Genomic DNA, 16,287 nt, shown 5'->3' on the forward strand with positions numbered 1-16,287 from the left:
TTTTTTTAAAAATACGATAATCTTGCATAACTAACGTTTCTACATAGGGATTAAGCATTTAGAACGAAATCTAATGTCAGAAAATGGCACTTTACTCTTGACATTTTTCGGTTTTTTCAATTTTCTGGAAAATCCTATCATTAGATTTTTTTAAAAATACGATATTCTTGCTTAACTAACGTTTTTACATAGGGATTAAGTATTTAGAACGAAATCTAATGTAGGAAAATGGTACTTTACTCTTGATCGGTACGTTGGGACTTTGAAAATATTCGGGCGTACGCGGCGCGCTCGGCGCTTCGAACAGCTCCGGTGTCCCCATTATTTTCGATTTACTGCTAAAATAAATTTTTCTAATTTTTTTCAATAACATATTCCTGCTAAAATAACTTTTTTACATAGGGATTAAGCATTTAGAACGATACATTGTTTAAAATAAGGGCACTTTACTCTTGACATTTTACGGTTTTTTCAATTTTCTGAAAAATCCTATCATTAGATTTTTTTAAAAATACGATATTCTTGCTTAACTAACGTTTCTACATAGGGATTAAGCATTTAGAACGAAATCTAATGTCAGAAAATGGCACTTTACTCTTGACATTTTTCGGTTTTTTCAATTTTCTGGAAAATCCTATCATTAGATTTTTTTTAAAATACGATATTCTTGCTTAACTAACGTTTTTACATAGGGATTAAGCATTTAGAACGAAATCTAATGTAGGAAAATGGTACTTTACTCTTGACCGGTACGTTGGGACTTTGAAAATATTCGGGCGTTCCAATCGCTCGTCTGTTGCATCATAGCGCGTCTCGGCGCAATCGACCGATTCGCTCGACCCATTATTTTCGATTTACGGCTAAAATAAATTTTTCTCATTTTATTCAATAACATATTCTTGCTTAGATAACTTTTTTACATAGGGATTAAGCATTTAGAACGATATAATGTTTAAAATAAGGGCACTTTACTCTTGACATTTTACGGTTTTTTCAATTTTCTGAAAAATCCTATCATTAGATTTTTTTAAAAATACGATAATCTTGCATAACTAACGTTTCTACATAGGGATTAAGCATTTAGAACGAAATCTAATGTCAGAAAATGGCACTTTACTCTTGACATTTTTCGGTTTTTTCAATTTTCTGGAAAATCCTATCATTAGATTTTTTTAAAAATACGATATTCTTGCTTAACTAACGTTTTTACATAGGGATTAAGTATTTAGAACGAAATCTAATGTAGGAAAATGGTACTTTACTCTTGATCGGTACGTTGGGACTTTGAAAATATTCGGGCGTACGCGGCGCGCTCGGCGCTTCGAACAGCTCCGGTGTCCCCATTATTTTCGATTTACGGCTAAAATAAATTTTTCTAATTTTTTTCAATAACATATTCCTGCTAAAATAACTTTTTTACATAGGGATTAAGCATTTAGAACGATACATTGTTTAAAATAAGGGCACTTTACTCTTGACATTTTACGGTTTTTTCAATTTTCTGAAAAATCCTATCATTAGATTTTTTTAAAAATACGATATTCTTGCTTAACTAACGTTTCTACATAGGGATTAAGCATTTAGAACGAAATCTAATGTCAGAAAATGGCACTTTACTCTTGACATTTTTCGGTTTTTTCAATTTTCTGGGAAATCCTATCATTAGATTTTTTTAAAAATACGATATTCTTGCTTAACTAACGTTTTTACATAGGTATTAAGCATTTAGAACGAAATCTAATGTAGGAAAATGGTACTTTACTCTTGATCGGTACGTTGGGACTTTGAAAATATTCGGGCGTTCCAATCGCTCGTCTGTTGCATCATAGCGCGTCTCGGCGCAATCGACCGATTCGCTCGATCCATTATTTTCGATTTACGGCTAAAATAAATTTTTCTCATTTTATTCAATAACATATTCTTGCTTAAATAACTTTTTTACATAGGGATTAAGCATTTAGAACGATACATTGTTTAAAATAAGGGCACTTTACTCTTGACATTTTACGGTTTTTTCAATTTTCTGAAAAATCCTATCATTAGATTTTTTTTAGAATACGATATTCTTGCTTAACTAACGTTTCTACATAGGGATTAAGCATTTAGAACGAAATCTAATGTCAGAAAATGGCACTTTACTCTTGACATTTTCCGGTTTTTTCAATTTTCTGGAAAATCCTATCATTAGATTTTTTTAAAAATACGATATTCTTGCTTAACTAACGTTTTTACATAGGGATTAAGTATTTAGAACGAAATCTAATGTAGGAAAATGGTACTTTACTCTTGATCGGTACGTTGGGACTTTGAAAATATTCGGGCGTACGCGGCGCGCTCGGCGCTTCGAACAGCTCCGGTGTCCCCATTATTTTCGATTTACGGCTAAAATAAATTTTTCTAATTTTTTTCAATAACATATTCCTGCTAAAATAACTTTTTTACATAGGGATTAAGCATTTAGAACGATACATTGTTTAAAATAAGGGCACTTTACTCTTGACATTTTACGGTTTTTTCAATTTTCTGAAAAATCCTATCATTAGATTTTTTTAAAAATACGATATTCTTGCTTAACTAACGTTTCTACATAGGGATTAAGCATTTAGAACGAAATCTAATGTAGGAAAATGGTACTTTACTCTTGATCGGTACGTTGGGACTTTGAAAATATTCGGGCGTACGCGGCGCGCTCGGCGCTTTGAACAGCTCCGGTGTCCCCATTATTTTCGATTTACGGCTAAAATAAATTTTTCTAATTTTTTTCAATAACATATTCTTGCTTAAATAACTTTTTTACATAGGGATTAAGCATTTAGAACGATACATTGTTTAAAATAAGGGCACTTTACTCTTGACATTTTACGGTTTTTTCAATTTTCTGAAAAATCCTATCATTAGATTTTTTTAAAAATACGATATTCTTGCTTAACTAACGTTTCTACATAGGGATTAAGCATTTAGAACGAAATCTAATGTCAGAAAATGGCACTTTACTCTTGACATTTTTCGGTTTTTTCAATTTTCTGGAAAATCCTATCATTAGATTTTTTTAAAAATACGATATTCTTGCTTAACTAACGTTTTTACATAGGGATTAAGCATTTAGAACGAAATCTAATGTAGGAAAATGGTACTTTACTCTTGATCGTTACGTTGGGACTTTGAAAATATTCGGGCGTTCCAATCGCTCGTCTGTTGCATCATAGCGCGTCTCGGCGCAATCGAGCGATTCGCTCGACCCATTATTTTCGATTTACGGCTAAAATAAATTTTTCTAATTTTTTTCAATAACATATTCTTGCTTAAATAACTTTTTTACATAGGGATTAAGCATTTAGAACGATACATTGTTTAAAATAAGGGCACTTTACTCTTGACATTTTACGGTTTTTTCAATTTTCTGAAAAATCCTATCATTAGATTTTTTTAAAAATACGATATTCTTGCTTAACTAACGTTTCTACATAGGGATTAAGCATTTAGAACGAAATCTAATGTCAGAAAATGGCACTTTACTCTTGACATTTTTCGGTTTTTTCAATTTTCTGGAAAATCCTATCATTAGATTTTTTTAAAAATACGATATTCTTGCTTAACTAACGTTTTTACATAGGGATTAAGCATTTAGAACGAAATCTAATGTAGGAAAATGGTACTTTACTCTTGATCGTTACGTTGGGACTTTGAAAATATTCGGGCGTTCCAATCGCTCGTCTGTTGCATCATAGCGCGTCTCGGCGCAATCGAGCGATTCGCTCGACCCATTATTTTCGATTTACGGCTAAAATAAATTTTTCTCATTTTATTCAATAACATATTCTTGCTTAGATAACTTTTTTACATAGGGATTAAGCATTTAGAACGATATAATGTTTAAAATAAGGGCACTTTACTCTTGACATTTTACGGTTTTTTCAATTTTCTGAAAAATCCTATCATTAGATTTTTTTAAAAATACGATATTCTTGCTTAACTAACGTTTCTACATAGGGATTAAGCATTCAGAACGAAATCTAATGTCAGAAAATGGCACTTTACTCTTGACATTTTTCGGTTTTTTCAATTTTCTGGAAAATCCTATCATTAGATTTTTTTAAAAATACGATATTCTTGCTTAACTAACGTTTTTACATAGGGATTAAGCATTTAGAACGAAATCTAATGTAGGAAAATGGTACTTTACTCTTGATCGTTACGTTGGGACTTTGAAAATATTCGGGCGTTCCAATCGCTCGTCTGTTGCATCATAGCGCGTCTCGGCGCAATCGAGCGATTCGCTCGACCCATTATTTTCGATTTACGGCTAAAATAAATTTTTCTCATTTTATTCAATAACATATTCTTGCTTACATAACTTTTTTACATAGGGATTAAGCATTTAGAACGATACATTGTTTAAAATAAGGGCACTTTACTCTTGACATTTTACGGTTTTTTCAATTTTCTGAAAAATCCTATCATTAGATTTTTTTAAAAATACGATATTCTTGCTTAACTAACGTTTCTACATAGGGATTAAGCATTTAGAACGAAATCTAATGTCAGAAAATGGCACTTTACTCTTGACATTTTTCGGTTTTTTCAATTTTCTGGAAAATCCTATCATTAGATTTTTTTAAAAATACGATATTCTTGCTTAACTAACGTTTTTACATAGGGATTAAGCATTTAGAACGAAATCTAATGTAGGAAAATGGTACTTTACTCTTGATCGTTACGTTGGGACTTTGAAAATATTCGGGCGTTCCAATCGCTCGTCTGTTGCATCATAGCGTGTCTCGGCGCAATCGACCGATTCGCTCGATCCATTATTTTCGATTTACGGCTAAAATAAATTTTTCTCATTTTATTCAATAACATATTCCTGCTTAAATAACTTTTTTACATAGGGATTAAGCATTTAGAACGATACATTGTTTAAAATAAGGGCACTTTACTCTTGACATTTTACGGTTTTTTCAATTTTCTGAAAAATCCTATCATTAGATTTTTTTAAAAATACGATATTCTTGCTTAACTAACGTTTCTACATAGGGATTAAGCATTTAGAACGAAATCTAATGTCAGAAAATGGCACTTTACTCTTGACATTTTACGGTTTTTTCAATTTTCTGAAAAATCCTATCATTAGATTTTTTTAAAAATACGATATTCTTGCTTAACTAACGTTTCTACATAGGGATTAAGCATTTAGAACGAAATCTAATGTCAGAAAATGGCACTTTACTCTTGACATTTTTCGGTTTTTTCAATTTTCTGGAAAATCCTATCATTAGATTTTTTTAAAAATACGATATTCTTGCTTAACTAACGTTTCTACATAGGGATTAAGCATTTAGAACGAAATCTAATGTCAGAAAATGGCACTTTACTCTTGACATTTTTCGGTTTTTTCAATTTTCTGGAAAATCCTATCATTAGATTTTTTTAAAAATACGATATTCTTGCTTAACTAACGTTTTTACATAGGGATTAAGCATTTAGAACGAAATCTAATGTAGGAAAATGGTACTTTACTCTTGATCGTTACGTTGGGACTTTGAAAATATTCGGGCGTTCCAATCGCTCGTCTGTTGCATCATAGCGTGTCTCGGCGCAATCGAGCGATTCGCTCGACCCATTATTTTCGATTTACGGCTAAAATAAATTTTTCTCATTTTATTCAATAACATATTCTTGCTTAGATAACTTTTTTACATAGGGATTAAGCATTTAGAACGATACATTGTTTAAAATAAGGGCACTTTACTCTTGACATTTTACGGTTTTTTCAATTTTCTGAAAAATCCTATCATTAGATTTTTTTAAAAATACGATATTCTTGCTTAACTAACGTTTCTACATAGGGATTAAGCATTTAGAACGAAATCTAATGTCAGAAAATGGCACTTTACTCTTGACATTTTTCGGTTTTTTCAATTTTCTGGAAAATCCTATCATTAGATTTTTTTAAAAATACGATATTCTTGCTTAACTAACGTTTCTACATAGGGATTAAGCATTTAGAACGAAATCTAATGTCAGAAAATGGCACTTTACTCTTGACATTTTTCGGTTTTTTCAATTTTCTGGAAAATCCTATCATTAGATTTTTTTAAAAATACGATATTCTTGCTTAACTAACGTTTTTACATAGGGATTAAGCATTTAGAACGAAATCTAATGTAGGAAAATGGTACTTTACTCTTGATCGTTACGTTGGGACTTTGAAAATATTCGGGCGTTCCAATCGCTCGTCTGTTGCATCATAGCGCGTCTCGGCGCAATCGAGCGATTCGCTCGACCCATTATTTTCGATTTACGGCTAAAATAAATTTTTCTCATTTTATTCAATAACATATTCTTGCTTAGATAACTTTTTTACATAGGGATTAAGCATTTAGAACGATATAATGTTTAAAATAAGGGCACTTTACTCTTGACATTTTACGGTTTTTTCAATTTTCTGAAAAATCCTATCATTAGATTTTTTTAAAAATACGATATTCTTGCTTAACTAACGTTTCTACATAGGGATTAAGCATTCAGAACGAAATCTAATGTCAGAAAATGGCACTTTACTCTTGACATTTTTCGGTTTTTTCAATTTTCTGGAAAATCCTATCATTAGATTTTTTTAAAAATACGATATTCTTGCTTAACTAACGTTTCTACATAGGGATTAAGCATTTAGAACGAAATCTAATGTCAGAAAATGGCACTTTACTCTTGACATTTTTCGGTTTTTTCAATTTTCTGGAAAATCCTATCATTAGATTTTTTTAAAAATACGATATTCTTGCTTAACTAACGTTTCTACATAGGGATTAAGCATTTAGAACGAAATCTAATGTAGGAAAATGGTACTTTACTCTTGATCGGTACGTTGGGACTTTGAAAATATTCGGGCGTACGCGGCGCGCTCGGCGCTTTGAACAGCTCCGGTGTCCCCATTATTTTCGATTTACGGCTAAAATAAATTTTTCTAATTTTTTTCAATAACATATTCTTGCTTAAATAACTTTTTTACATAGGGATTAAGCATTTAGAACGATACATTGTTTAAAATAAGGGCACTTTACTCTTGACATTTTACGGTTTTTTCAATTTTCTGAAAAATCCTATCATTAGATTTTTTTAAAAATACGATATTCTTGCTTAACTAACGTTTCTACATAGGGATTAAGCATTTAGAACGAAATCTAATGTCAGAAAATGGCACTTTACTCTTGACATTTTTCGGTTTTTTCAATTTTCTGGAAAATCCTATCATTAGATTTTTTTAAAAATACGATATTCTTGCTTAACTAACGTTTTTACATAGGGATTAAGCATTTAGAACGAAATCTAATGTAGGAAAATGGTACTTTACTCTTGATCGTTACGTTGGGACTTTGAAAATATTCGGGCGTTCCAATCGCTCGTCTGTTGCATCATAGCGCGTCTCGGCGCAATCGAGCGATTCGCTCGACCCATTATTTTCGATTTACGGCTAAAATAAATTTTTCTAATTTTTTTCAATAACATATTCTTGCTTAAATAACTTTTTTACATAGGGATTAAGCATTTAGAACGATACATTGTTTAAAATAAGGGCACTTTACTCTTGACATTTTACGGTTTTTTCAATTTTCTGAAAAATCCTATCATTAGATTTTTTTAAAAATACGATATTCTTGCTTAACTAACGTTTCTACATAGGGATTAAGCATTTAGAACGAAATCTAATGTCAGAAAATGGCACTTTACTCTTGACATTTTTCGGTTTTTTCAATTTTCTGGAAAATCCTATCATTAGATTTTTTTAAAAATACGATATTCTTGCTTAACTAACGTTTTTACATAGGGATTAAGCATTTAGAACGAAATCTAATGTAGGAAAATGGTACTTTACTCTTGATCGTTACGTTGGGACTTTGAAAATATTCGGGCGTTCCAATCGCTCGTCTGTTGCATCATAGCGCGTCTCGGCGCAATCGAGCGATTCGCTCGACCCATTATTTTCGATTTACGGCTAAAATAAATTTTTCTCATTTTATTCAATAACATATTCTTGCTTAGATAACTTTTTTACATAGGGATTAAGCATTTAGAACGATATAATGTTTAAAATAAGGGCACTTTACTCTTGACATTTTACGGTTTTTTCAATTTTCTGAAAAATCCTATCATTAGATTTTTTTAAAAATACGATATTCTTGCTTAACTAACGTTTCTACATAGGGATTAAGCATTTAGAACGAAATCTAATGTCAGAAAATGGCACTTTACTCTTGACATTTTTCGGTTTTTTCAATTTTCTGGAAAATCCTATCATTAGATTTTTTTAAAAATACGATATTCTTGCTTAACTAACGTTTTTACATAGGGATTAAGCATTTAGAACGAAATCTAATGTAGGAAAATGGTACTTTACTCTTGATCGTTACGTTGGGACTTTGAAAATATTCGGGCGTTCCAATCGCTCGTCTGTTGCATCATAGCGCGTCTCGGCGCAATCGAGCGATTCGCTCGACCCATTATTTTCGATTTACGGCTAAAATAAATTTTTCTCATTTTATTCAATAACATATTCTTGCTTACATAACTTTTTTACATAGGGATTAAGCATTTAGAACGATACATTGTTTAAAATAAGGGCACTTTACTCTTGACATTTTACGGTTTTTTCAATTTTCTGAAAAATCCTATCATTAGATTTTTTTAAAAATACGATATTCTTGCTTAACTAACGTTTCTACATAGGGATTAAGCATTTAGAACGAAATCTAATGTCAGAAAATGGCACTTTACTCTTGACATTTTTCGGTTTTTTCAATTTTCTGGAAAATCCTATCATTAGATTTTTTTAAAAATACGATATTCTTGCTTAACTAACGTTTTTACATAGGGATTAAGCATTTAGAACGAAATCTAATGTAGGAAAATGGTACTTTACTCTTGATCGTTACGTTGGGACTTTGAAAATATTCGGGCGTTCCAATCGCTCGTCTGTTGCATCATAGCGTGTCTCGGCGCAATCGAGCGATTCGCTCGACCCATTATTTTCGATTTACGGCTAAAATAAATTTTTCTCATTTTATTCAATAACATATTCTTGCTTAGATAACTTTTTTACATAGGGATTAAGCATTTAGAACGATACATTGTTTAAAATAAGGGCACTTTACTCTTGACATTTTACGGTTTTTTCAATTTTCTGAAAAATCCTATCATTAGATTTTTTTAAAAATACGATATTCTTGCTTAACTAACGTTTCTACATAGGGATTAAGCATTCAGAACGAAATCTAATGTCAGAAAATGGCACTTTACTCTTGACATTTTTCGGTTTTTTCAATTTTCTGGAAAATCCTATCATTAGATTTTTTTAAAAATACGATATTCTTGCTTAACTAACGTTTCTACATAGGGATTAAGCATTTAGAACGAAATCTAATGTCAGAAAATGGCACTTTACTCTTGACATTTTTCGGTTTTTTCAATTTTCTGGAAAATCCTATCATTAGATTTTTTTAAAAATACGATATTCTTGCTTAACTAACGTTTCTACATAGGGATTAAGCATTTAGAACGAAATCTAATGTAGGAAAATGGTACTTTACTCTTGATCGGTACGTTGGGACTTTGAAAATATTCGGGCGTACGCGGCGCGCTCGGCGCTTTGAACAGCTCCGGTGTCCCCATTATTTTCGATTTACGGCTAAAATAAATTTTTCTAATTTTTTTCAATAACATATTCTTGCTTAAATAACTTTTTACATAGGGATTAAGCATTTAGAACGATACATTGTTTAAAATAAGGGCACTTTACTCTTGACATTTTACGGTTTTTTCAATTTTCTGAAAAATCCTATCATTAGATTTTTTTAAAAATACGATATTCTTGCTTAACTAACGTTTCTACATAGGGATTAAGCATTTAGAACGAAATCTAATGTCAGAAAATGGCACTTTACTCTTGACATTTTTCGGTTTTTTCAATTTTCTGGAAAATCCTATCATTAGATTTTTTTAAAAATACGATATTCTTGCTTAACTAACGTTTTTACATAGGGATTAAGCATTTAGAACGAAATCTAATGTAGGAAAATGGTACTTTACTCTTGATCGTTACGTTGGGACTTTGAAAATATTCGGGCGTTCCAATCGCTCGTCTGTTGCATCATAGCGCGTCTCGGCGCAATCGAGCGATTCGCTCGACCCATTATTTTCGATTTACGGCTAAAATAAATTTTTCTAATTTTTTTCAATAACATATTCTTGCTTAAATAACTTTTTTACATAGGGATTAAGCATTTAGAACGATACATTGTTTAAAATAAGGGCACTTTACTCTTGACATTTTACGGTTTTTTCAATTTTCTGAAAAATCCTATCATTAGATTTTTTTAAAAATACGATATTCTTGCTTAACTAACGTTTCTACATAGGGATTAAGCATTTAGAACGAAATCTAATGTCAGAAAATGGCACTTTACTCTTGACATTTTTCGGTTTTTTCAATTTTCTGGAAAATCCTATCATTAGATTTTTTTAAAAATACGATATTCTTGCTTAACTAACGTTTTTACATAGGGATTAAGCATTTAGAACGAAATCTAATGTAGGAAAATGGTACTTTACTCTTGATCGTTACGTTGGGACTTTGAAAATATTCGGGCGTTCCAATCGCTCGTCTGTTGCATCATAGCGCGTCTCGGCGCAATCGAGCGATTCGCTCGACCCATTATTTTCGATTTACGGCTAAAATAAATTTTTCTCATTTTATTCAATAACATATTCTTGCTTAGATAACTTTTTTACATAGGGATTAAGCATTTAGAACGATATAATGTTTAAAATAAGGGCACTTTACTCTTGACATTTTACGGTTTTTTCAATTTTCTGAAAAATCCTATCATTAGATTTTTTTAAAAATACGATATTCTTGCTTAACTAACGTTTCTACATAGGGATTAAGCATTTAGAACGAAATCTAATGTCAGAAAATGGCACTTTACTCTTGACATTTTTCGGTTTTTTCAATTTTCTGGAAAATCCTATCATTAGATTTTTTTAAAAATACGATATTCTTGCTTAACTAACGTTTTTACATAGGGATTAAGCATTTAGAACGAAATCTAATGTAGGAAAATGGTACTTTACTCTTGATCGTTACGTTGGGACTTTGAAAATATTCGGGCGTTCCAATCGCTCGTCTGTTGCATCATAGCGCGTCTCGGCGCAATCGAGCGATTCGCTCGACCCATTATTTTCGATTTACGGCTAAAATAAATTTTTCTCATTTTATTCAATAACATATTCTTGCTTACATAACTTTTTTACATAGGGATTAAGCATTTAGAACGATACATTGTTTAAAATAAGGGCACTTTACTCTTGACATTTTACGGTTTTTTCAATTTTCTGAAAAATCCTATCATTAGATTTTTTTAAAAATACGATATTCTTGCTTAACTAACGTTTCTACATAGGGATTAAGCATTTAGAACGAAATCTAATGTCAGAAAATGGCACTTTACTCTTGACATTTTTCGGTTTTTTCAATTTTCTGGAAAATCCTATCATTAGATTTTTTTAAAAATACGATATTCTTGCTTAACTAACGTTTTTACATAGGGATTAAGCATTTAGAACGAAATCTAATGTAGGAAAATGGTACTTTACTCTTGATCGTTACGTTGGGACTTTGAAAATATTCGGGCGTTCCAATCGCTCGTCTGTTGCATCATAGCGTGTCTCGGCGCAATCGAGCGATTCGCTCGACCCATTATTTTCGATTTACGGCTAAAATAAATTTTTCTCATTTTATTCAATAACATATTCTTGCTTAGATAACTTTTTTACATAGGGATTAAGCATTTAGAACGATACATTGTTTAAAATAAGGGCACTTTACTCTTGACATTTTACGGTTTTTTCAATTTTCTGAAAAATCCTATCATTAGATTTTTTTAAAAATACGATATTCTTGCTTAACTAACGTTTCTACATAGGGATTAAGCATTTAGAACGAAATCTAATGTCAGAAAATGGCACTTTACTCTTGACATTTTTCGGTTTTTTCAATTTTCTGGAAAATCCTATCATTAGATTTTTTTAAAAATACGATATTCTTGCTTAACTAACGTTTCTACATAGGGATTAAGCATTTAGAACGAAATCTAATGTCAGAAAATGGCACTTTACTCTTGACATTTTTCGGTTTTTTCAATTTTCTGGAAAATCCTATCATTAGATTTTTTTAAAAATACGATATTCTTGCTTAACTAACGTTTTTACATAGGGATTAAGCATTTAGAACGAAATCTAATGTAGGAAAATGGTACTTTACTCTTGATCGTTACGTTGGGACTTTGAAAATATTCGGGCGTTCCAATCGCTCGTCTGTTGCATCATAGCGCGTCTCGGCGCAATCGAGCGATTCGCTCGACCCATTATTTTCGATTTACGGCTAAAATAAATTTTTCTCATTTTATTCAATAACATATTCTTGCTTAGATAACTTTTTTACATAGGGATTAAGCATTTAGAACGATATAATGTTTAAAATAAGGGCACTTTACTCTTGACATTTTACGGTTTTTTCAATTTTCTGAAAAATCCTATCATTAGATTTTTTTAAAAATACGATATTCTTGCTTAACTAACGTTTCTACATAGGGATTAAGCATTCAGAACGAAATCTAATGTCAGAAAATGGCACTTTACTCTTGACATTTTTCGGTTTTTTCAATTTTCTGGAAAATCCTATCATTAGATTTTTTTAAAAATACGATATTCTTGCTTAACTAACGTTTTTACATAGGGATTAAGCATTTAGAACGAAATCTAATGTAGGAAAATGGTACTTTACTCTTGATCGTTACGTTGGGACTTTGAAAATATTCGGGCGTTCCAATCGCTCGTCTGTTGCATCATAGCGCGTCTCGGCGCAATCGAGCGATTCGCTCGACCCATTATTTTCGATTTACGGCTAAAATAAATTTTTCTCATTTTATTCAATAACATATTCTTGCTTACATAACTTTTTTACATAGGGATTAAGCATTTAGAACGATACATTGTTTAAAATAAGGGCACTTTACTCTTGACATTTTACGGTTTTTTCAATTTTCTGAAAAATCCTATCATTAGATTTTTTTAAAAATACGATATTCTTGCTTAACTAACGTTTCTACATAGGGATTAAGCATTTAGAACGAAATCTAATGTCAGAAAATGGCACTTTACTCTTGACATTTTTCGGTTTTTTCAATTTTCTGGAAAATCCTATCATTAGATTTTTTTAAAAATACGATATTCTTGCTTAACTAACGTTTCTACATAGGGATTAAGCATTTAGAACGAAATCTAATGTCAGAAAATGGCACTTTACTCTTGACATTTTTCGGTTTTTTCAATTTTCTGGAAAATCCTATCATTAGATTTTTTTAAAAATACGATATTCTTGCTTAACTAACGTTTTTACATAGGGATTAAGCATTTAGAACGAAATCTAATGTAGGAAAATGGTACTTTACTCTTGATCGTTACGTTGGGACTTTGAAAATATTCGGGCGTTCCAATCGCTCGTCTGTTGCATCATAGCGCGTCTCGGCGCAATCGAGCGATTCGCTCGACCCATTATTTTCGATTTACGGCTAAAATAAATTTTTCTCATTTTATTCAATAACATATTCTTGCTTAGATAACTTTTTTACATAGGGATTAAGCATTTAGAACGATATAATGTTTAAAATAAGGGCACTTTACTCTTGACATTTTACGGTTTTTTCAATTTTCTGAAAAATCCTATCATTAGATTTTTTTAAAAATACGATATTCTTGCTTAACTAACGTTTCTACATAGGGATTAAGCATTCAGAACGAAATCTAATGTCAGAAAATGGCACTTTACTCTTGACATTTTTCGGTTTTTTCAATTTTCTGGAAAATCCTATCATTAGATTTTTTTAAAAATACGATATTCTTGCTTAACTAACGTTTTTACATAGGGATTAAGCATTTAGAACGAAATCTAATGTAGGAAAATGGTACTTTACTCTTGATCGTTACGTTGGGACTTTGAAAATATTCGGGCGTTCCAATCGCTCGTCTGTTGCATCATAGCGCGTCTCGGCGCAATCGAGCGATTCGCTCGACCCATTATTTTCGATTTACGGCTAAAATAAATTTTTCTCATTTTATTCAATAACATATTCTTGCTTACATAACTTTTTTACATAGGGATTAAGCATTTAGAACGATACATTGTTTAAAATAAGGGCACTTTACTCTTGACATTTTACGGTTTTTTCAATTTTCTGAAAAATCCTATCATTAGATTTTTTTAAAAATACGATATTCTTGCTTAACTAACGTTTCTACATAGGGATTAAGCATTTAGAACGAAATCTAATGTCAGAAAATGGCACTTTACTCTTGACATTTTTCGGTTTTTTCAATTTTCTGGAAAATCCTATCATTAGATTTTTTTAAAAATACGATATTCTTGCTTAACTAACGTTTTTACATAGGGATTAAGCATTTAGAACGAAATCTAATGTAGGAAAATGGTACTTTACTCTTGATCGTTACGTTGGGACTTTGAAAATATTCGGGCGTTCCAATCGCTCGTCTGTTGCATCATAGCGCGTCTCGGCGCAATCGAGCGATTCGCTCGACCCATTATTTTCGATTTACGGCTAAAATAAATTTTTCTAATTTTTTTCAATAACATATTCTTGCTTACATAACTTTTTTACATAGGGATTAAGCATTTAGAACGATACATTGTTTAAAATAAGGGCACTTTACTCTTGACATTTTACGGTTTTTTCAATTTTCTGAAAAATCCTATCATTAGATTTTTTTAAAAATACGATATTCTTGCTTAACTAACGTTTCTACATAGGGATTAAGCATTTAGAACGAAATCTAATGTCAGAAAATGGCACTTTACTCTTGACATTTTTCGGTTTTTTCAATTTTCTGGAAAATCCTATCATTAGATTTTTTTAAAAATACGATATTCTTGCTTAACTAACGTTTTTACATAGGGATTAAGCATTTAGAACGAAATCTAATGTAGGAAAATGGTACTTTACTCTTGATCGTCACGTTGGGACTTTGAAAATATTCGGGCGTTCCAATCGCTCGTCTGTTGCATCATAGCGCGTCTCGGCGCAATCGAGCGATTCGCTCGACCCATTATTTTCGATTTACGGCTAAAATAAATTTTTCTAATTTTTTTCAATAACATATTCTTGCTTACATAACTTTTTTACATAGGGATTAAGCATTTAGAACGATACATTGTTTAAAATAAGGGCACTTTACTCTTGACATTTTACGGTTTTTTCAATTTTCTGAAAAATCCTATCATTAGATTTTTTTAAAAATACGATATTCTTGCTTAACTAACGTTTCTACATAGGGATTAAGCATTTAGAACGAAATCTAATGTCAGAAAATGGCACTTTACTCTTGACATTTTTCGGTTTTTTCAATTTTCTGGAAAATCCTATCATTAGATTTTTTTAAAAATACGATATTCTTGCTTAACTAACGTTTTTACATAGGGATTAAGCATTTAGAACGAAATCTAATGTAGGAAAATGGTACTTTACTCTTGATCGTTACGTTGGGACTTTGAAAATATTCGGGCGTTCCAATCGCTCGTCTGTTGCATCATAGCGTGTCTCGGCGCAATCGACCGATTCGCTCGATCCATTATTTTCGATTTACGGCTAAAATAAATTTTTCTCATTTTATTCAATAACATATTCCTGCTTAAATAACTTTTTTACATAGGGATTAAGCATTTAGAACGATACATTGTTTAAAATAAGGGCACTTTACTCTTGACATTTTACGGTTTTTTCAATTTTCTGAAAAATCCTATCATTAGATTTTTTTAAAAATACGATATTCTTGCTTAACTAACGTTTCTACATAGGGATTAAGCATTTAGAACGAAATCTAATGTCAGAAAATGGCACTTTACTCTTGACATTTTTCGGTTTTTTCAATTTTCTGGAAAATCCTATCATTAGATTTTTTTAAAAATACGATATTCTTGCTTAACTAACGTTTCTACATAGGGATTAAGCATTTAGAACGAAATCTAATGTCAGAAAATGGCACTTTACTCTTGACATTTTTCGGTTTTTTCAATTTTCTGGAAAATCCTATCATTAGATTTTTTTAAAAATACGATATTCTTGCTTAACTAACGTTTCTACATAGGGATTAAGCATTTAGAACGAAATCTAATGTAGGAAAATGGTACTTTACTCTTGATCGGTACGTTGGGACTTTGAA

This window comes from Megalopta genalis, unplaced genomic scaffold (assembly GCF_051020955.1).
Source record: "Megalopta genalis isolate 19385.01 unplaced genomic scaffold, iyMegGena1_principal scaffold0055, whole genome shotgun sequence".
NCBI lineage: Eukaryota > Metazoa > Arthropoda > Insecta > Hymenoptera > Halictidae > Megalopta > Megalopta genalis.